Below are 7,187 nucleotides of genomic sequence, written 5' to 3' on the forward strand. Positions count from 1 at the left end.
GAGAAGAACTACTGAATATAAGATCAGCATCAACTCACCATCAGTACGACCAAGAATATGTTTTTCGCGACGCGGATCCTGTGTTCTGCCTTACAAACAGGACAACGGAGTGGATCCTATGCAGCGACCCAAAAAAACGACTCCGAAAGAGAGGGAAACGAGGCGGTCTTCTGGTCAGACTCCGGAGACGGGCACAGCGCGCACCACTCCCTAGCATTCTTCTTGCCAATGTCCAGTCTCTTGACAACAAGGTTGATGAAATCCGAGCAAGGGTAGCATTCCAGAGGGACATCAGAGACTGTAACGTTCTTTGCTTCACGGAAACGTGGCTTACTGGAGAGACGCTATCCGAAGCGGTGCAGCCAACAGGTTTCTCCACGCATCGCGCAGACAGGAAAAAACATCTTTCTGGTAAAAAGAGGGGCGGGGGCGTATGCCTTATGACTAACGTGACATGGTGCGATGAAAGAAACATACAGGAACTCAAATCCTTCTGTTCACCTGATTTAGAATTCCTCACAATCAAATGTAGACCGCATTATCTACCAAGAGAATTCTCTTCGATTATAATCACAGCCGTATATATCCCCCCCCAAGCAGACACATCGATGGCTCTGAACAAACTTTATTTAACTCTCTGCAAACTGGAAACAATTTATCCGGAGGCTGCATTCATTGTAGCTGGGGATTTTAACAAGGCTAATCTGAAAACAAGACTCCCCAAATTTTATCAGCATATCGATTGCGCAACCAGGGGAGGAAAGACCTTGGACCATTGTTACTCTAACTTCCGCGACGCATATAAGGCCCTGCCCCGCCCCCCTTTCGGAAAAGCTGACCACGACTCCATTTTGTTGATCCCTGCCTACAGACAGAAACTAAAACAAGAGGCTCCCACGCTGAGGTCTGTCCAACGCTGGTCCGACCAAGCTGACTCCACACTCCAAGACTGCTTCCATCACGTGGACTGGGAGATGTTTCGTATTGCGTCAGATAACAACATTGACGAATACGCTGATTCGGTGTGCGAGTTCATTAGAACGTGCGTTGAAGATGTCGTTCCCATAGCAACGATTAAAACATTCCCTAACCAGAAACCGTGGATTGATGGCAGCATTCGTGTGAAACTGAAAGCGCGAACCACTGCTTTTAATCAGGGCAAGGTGTCTGGTAACATGACCGAATACAAACAGTGCAGCTATTCCCTCCGCAAGGCTATCAAACAAGCTAAGCGCCAGTACAGAGACAAAGTAGAATCTCAATTCAACGGCTCAGACACAAGAGGCATGTGGCAGGGTCTACAGTCAATCACGGACTACAGGAAGAAACCCAGCCCAGTCACGGACCAGGATGTCTTGCTCCCAGGCAGACTAAATAACTTTTTTGCCCGCTTTGAGGACAATACAGTGCCACTGACACGGCCTGCAACGAAAACATGCGGTCTCTCCTTCACTGCAGCCAAGGTGAGTAAGACATTTAAACGTGTTAACCCTCGCAAGGCTGCAGGCCCAGATGGCATCCCCAGCCGCGCCCTCAGAGCATGCGCAGACCAGCTGGCCGGTGTGTTTACGGACATATTCAATCAATCCCTATACCAGTCTGCTGTTCCCACATGCTTCAAGAGGGCCACCATTGTTCCTGTTCCCAAGAAAGCTAAGGTAACTGAGCTAAATGACTACCGCCCCGTAGCACTCACATCCGTCATCATGAAGTGCTTTGAGAGACTAGTCAAGGACCATATCATCTCCACCCTACCTGACACCCTAGACCCACTCCAATTTGCTTACCGCCCAAATAGGTCCACAGACGATGCAATCTCAACCACACTGCACACTGCCCTAACCCATCTGGACAAGAGGAATACCTATGTGAGAATGCTGTTCATCGACTACAGCTCGGCATTCAACACCATAGTACCCTCCAAGCTCGTCATCAAGCTCGAGACCCTGGGTCTCGACCCCGCCCTGTGCAACTGGGTACTGGACTTCCTGACGGGCCGCCCCCAGGTGGTGAGGGTAGGCAACAACATCTCCTCCCCGCTGATCCTCAACACTGGGGCCCCACAAGGTTGCGTTCTGAGCCCTCTCCTGCACTCCCTGTTCACCCACGACTGCGTGGCCACGCACGCCTCCAACTCAATCATCAAGTTTGCGGACGACACAACAGTGGTAGGCTTGATTACCAACAACGATGAGACGGCCTACAGGGAGGAGGTGAGGGCCCTCGGAGTGTGGTGTCAGGAAAACAACCTCACACTCAACGTCAACAAAACTAAGGAGATTATTGTGGACTTCAGGAAACAGCAGAGGGAACACCCCCCTATCCACATCGATGGAACAGTAGTGGAGAGGGTAGCAAGTTTTAAGTTCCTCGGCATACACATCACAGACAAACTGAATTGGTCCACTCACACAGACAGCATCGTGAAGAAGGCGCAGCAGCGCCTCTTCAACCTCAGGAGGCTGAAGAAATTCGGCTTGTCACCAAAAGCACTCACAAACTTCTACAGATGCACAATCGAGAGCATCCTGGCGGGCTGTATCACCGCCTGGTATGGCAACTGCACCGCCCTCAACCGTAAGGCTCTCCAGAGGGTAGTGAGGTCTGCACAACGCATCACCGGGGGCAAACTACCTGCCCTCCAGGACACCTACACCACCCGATGTCACAGGAAGGCCATAAAGATCATCAAGGACATCAACCACCCGAGCCACTGCCTGTTCACCCCGCTATCATCCAGAAGGCGAGGTCAGTACAGGTGCATCAAAGCTGGGACCGAGAGACTGAAAAACAGCTTCTATCTCAAGGCCATCAGACTGTTAAACAGCCACCACTAACACTGAGTGGCTGCTGCCAACACACTGACACTGACTCAACTCCAGCCACTTTAATAATGGGAATTGATGGGAAATGATGTAAATATATCACTAGCCACTTTAAACAATGCTACCTTATATAAATGTTACTTACCCTACATTATTCATCTCATATGCATACGTATATACTGTACTCTATATCATCGACGGTATCCTTATGTAATACATGTATCACTAGCCACTTTATACTATACTATGCCACTTTGTTTACATACTCATCTCATTTGTACATACTGTACCCGATACCATCTACTGTATCTTGCCTATGCTGCTCTGTACCATCACTCATTCATATATCCTTATGTACATATTCTTTATCCCCTTACACTGTGTACAAGACAGTAGTTTTGGAATTGTTAGTTAGATTACTTGTTATTACTGCATTGTCGGAACTAGAAGCACAAGCATTTCGCTACACTCGCATTAACATCTGCTAACCATGTGTATGTGACAAATAAAATTTGATTTGATTTGATTTGATTTGAGATGATGCAATCACACTGCACACTGCCCTAACCCATCTGGAAAAGAGGATGTTCATCGACTACTGCCCGGCATTTAACGCCATAGTACCCTCCAAACTCGTCATTAAGCTCGAGACACTGGGTCTTGACCCCGCCCTGTGCAACTGGGTCCTGGATTTCTTGACGGGCCGCCCCCAGGTGGTGAGGGTAGGAAACATCTCCACCCTTCTGATCCTCAACACTGGGGCCCCACAAGGGTGAGTTCTTAGCCCTCTTCTGTACTCCCTGTTCACCCATGACGCCTCCAACTCAATCATCAAGTTTGCAGATGACACTACAGTGATAGGCTTGATCGCCAGCAACGACGAGACTGCCTACAGCGAGAAGGTGAGGGCCCTCGGAGTGTGGTGTCAGGAAAATAACCTCACACTCAACGGCAACAAAACAAACGAGATGATTGTGGACTTCAGGAACCTGCATGTTTACCCCGCTATCATCCAGAAGGCGAGGTCAGTACAGGTGCATCAAAGCTGGGACCGAAAGACAGAAGCTGTTTTTTCAATCTCAAGGCCATCAGACTGTTAAACAGCCATCACTAACATTGAGTGGCTGTTGCCAACATACAGACTCAAATCTCTAATAATTGGATGTAATAAATGTATCACTAGTCACTTTAAACAATGCCACTGTAATAATGTTTACATACCCTACATTACTCATCTCATATGTATATACTGTACCCTGTACCATCTACTGCACCTTGCCTAAGCTGCACGGCCATCGCTCATCCATATATTTATATGTACATATGCTTATTCATCCCTTTACACTTGTGTGTGTATAAGATAGTTGTGAAATTGTTGGATTACTTGTTAGATATTACTGCACTGTCAGAACTAGAAGCACAAGCATTTCGCTACACTCACATTAACATCTGCTAACCATGCGTATGTGACCAATAAAATTTGATTTGGCCTGTTATGAAGTGTAATGTGACAAACGTGCTTTAAGACAGTTTTCTATGTATATTGATTCATGGTGAATTGTACTTGATCAGATCATCATTGCTTCTCATGCCACTGCCTGCCCAGTACGGTGCCCCTGTGACTGTGGTGGTATGATGGCACCACTAGAGGGAGAAACTAGCCTCTTGTCTGACTCTACATAACCTCTACCAGTCAGCCAGTCAAAGGAAATCAATAGCTGTCTTAGGCCATAAAGAAGGGAGAGAAAACAGAAACAAAGGGGATGAGAGGTAAATAGTTTAAAGTAGCTTGTTTTTAAGGGGCCAAAATGTACCACACGCCAGGACACTTGCACATCGCAAAACAAAAGATAAGTGAAAGGACGTAACATGGCAGACGTGAGTCTAGATAAATGCACATAATTAAAAAATACACGTCAAGATGGGGAGGGAAGATCAGTGCGGAGATCTGCACAGTCAGTGCTCTTAATGTAGCTTCGTCTGAGTGGTATAGAGGAGAGGGGTCGCTGGCTGATACCCTTAGTAGCAGCATGCATTATTAACAGCAGGATGCAGCCAGTAAAGGGCTGGAAAGCACTCCCACTAACCCATCAACCAGAAACTGGCCTGCCTGGACATCATCAGGTTTCAGGGTAACAATACCAATTAAACAAAAAGTCCTCTAATGCTAGCTGCATGAGACACGAGGCCTCCTCTATTTTAGTGTTTAGAGTGAAACTAGGTGATAACATGAGTTGTGGATTTTACTAGGCTGTGTGCATTATACAGTTGTATGATACAGCCATCTTTGTTGATCTGAAATGTTCTATTATGACATTTTGTTTTAACATAAACGTTTAAGTCAGCATGTCGCAGTGAGATTAGGTTATTATTGACTGTAGTCGTAAGTATATAGTCAGTGCTGATTTTGTGTTACATGTTCTTCAAGTGTGTTAGTACGCAGCATGTTAATGTAATGCTGTGTTGGCACATTCTGTTCTCCTGGGAGCCCATGCTCACACAGAACAGAAGCAGGTGCACTGCTGGCGTGTGCTAACTTGTGAACATGGTATTCAGAGGCATTTTCATGAATTTATTTTATTTCACTTTATTTAACCAGGTAGGCTAGTTGAGAACAAGTTCTCATTTGCAACTGCGACCTGGCCAAGATAAAGCATAGCAGTGTGAACAGACAACAACACAGAGTTACACATGGAGTAAACAATAAACAAGTCAATAACATAGTAGAAAAAAATTATCTATATACATTGTGTGCAAAAGGCATGAGGAGGTAGGCAATAAATAGGCCATAGGAGTGAATAATTACAATTTAGCAGATTAACACTGGAGTGATAAATGATCAGATGAACATGTGCAGGTAGAGATACTGGTGTGCAAAAGAGCAGAAAAGTAAATAAAAACAGTATGGGGATGAGGTAGGTAAATTGGGTGGGCTATAGGGAGGGAGATAAAAGTCTCCAACTTCAGAGATTTTTGCAATTCGTTCCAGTCGCAGGCAGCAGAGAACTGGAAGGAAAGGCGGCCAAATGAGGTTTTGGCTTTAGGGATGATCAGTGAGATACACCTGCTGGAGCGCGTTCTACGTCAATAGCATGTAGTGATGAACAGGCTACCATGTACTGTGTGCCGTGTTGTAATGTTTACGTCCTAGATATTCAAAGTCCATTTCTCGACCAAAAACACGTGTCTGTGAATTTCCTTTGAGGATATTGACTATGTCTGATAAGATGGGTGTCTCCCTTTTTTTTTTTTTTTTTTTGCACAATACCTGCTTCCTCCTTTGTGTGATTTGACTGATATGAGAACAGCCTGTATTACAGCACTCAAGCTTGTGTGTGTGTCTGTTCGCAGGTGTTAGTGTGTATTCCTTGTCAAAGTTAGCACAACAACATCCAGAGGCTTGGCTGAGTGTGCGCCAGTTCTTTTGTGCTGCGTTGCCCCAGCTGGGCTGCTGGCCAAGGGGAAACAACAATGCGATAAATAACAGGGGAACTAGGTGGCGAGTACACTGCCCTGCCCATTCCTGTCTCCACTGCAGCGCACCACAGCCTGTGTGGAAAAAAAACTTCCTCTCTTTGTTGTGCCTGTTTCACCAAGCCAATATGTCCATCTCTGGCAGGCCGAACCTAGTATAGGACCCCCAAACTCCCACCCTCTTTTCCTTGCCTTTCTCTGTTTTTCCTCTCCCTCTCTTTACTTTGTGTGGTAGTTCTTGAGTGTGTGGAGTACCTCTGTTTAGTGTTTTTTCTATGTTTTTACTCTGCTTCCCTCACAATACATTTCCTTCACTACATTTCTACTGTCTGCTCTGGTCTGTTTGACTACTGTGTGTGTGTGTGTGTGTGTGTGTGTGTGTGTGTGTGTGTTTATTGAATGTCATGTTAGTTAAGGCCATGTAACTAATTGTGTAGGTGTGGGCCAGAGGGTTTACCTTTGCTGATCATTTTGAGAGAGAGAGAAGTGCGAGAAGAGCTTTAGGGAGTTGGGGTTATTGCGTGATAGAATACAAAACAAGCGATATCAATCTTAGCATATCAACAAAGGCGTAGCAGCACAAGGCTACTTTACATTGCCTAGTGACAGTGTAACCATAACACAACCACACAGGTCAGCGCACCATTGAGCAACTGTTCACCGAGGTAAACATCCTGGGGAAGTGTGTGTGTTATGATGAATTCCATAGGGTGAGAGCTGAAGGGGACACAATGTGAAGCACAATGCTGCCTAGCCAGTGCACACCCTGGCACAAAAGCCTGGCTCATGTAGACAGTTCTGGCTGCACTGGGAGAGCTGAACAACAGCAGTGCAGACGAACAGGCAGCATGCCCACCGAGACTGTCTCAGAAGTCTGGTGTGAAGACA

The sequence above is a fragment of the Oncorhynchus mykiss genome, chromosome 12 (genome assembly GCF_057628025.1).
Source record: "Oncorhynchus mykiss isolate SJ-2025 chromosome 12, ASM5762802v1, whole genome shotgun sequence".
Taxonomy (NCBI): Eukaryota; Metazoa; Chordata; class Actinopteri; order Salmoniformes; family Salmonidae; genus Oncorhynchus; species Oncorhynchus mykiss.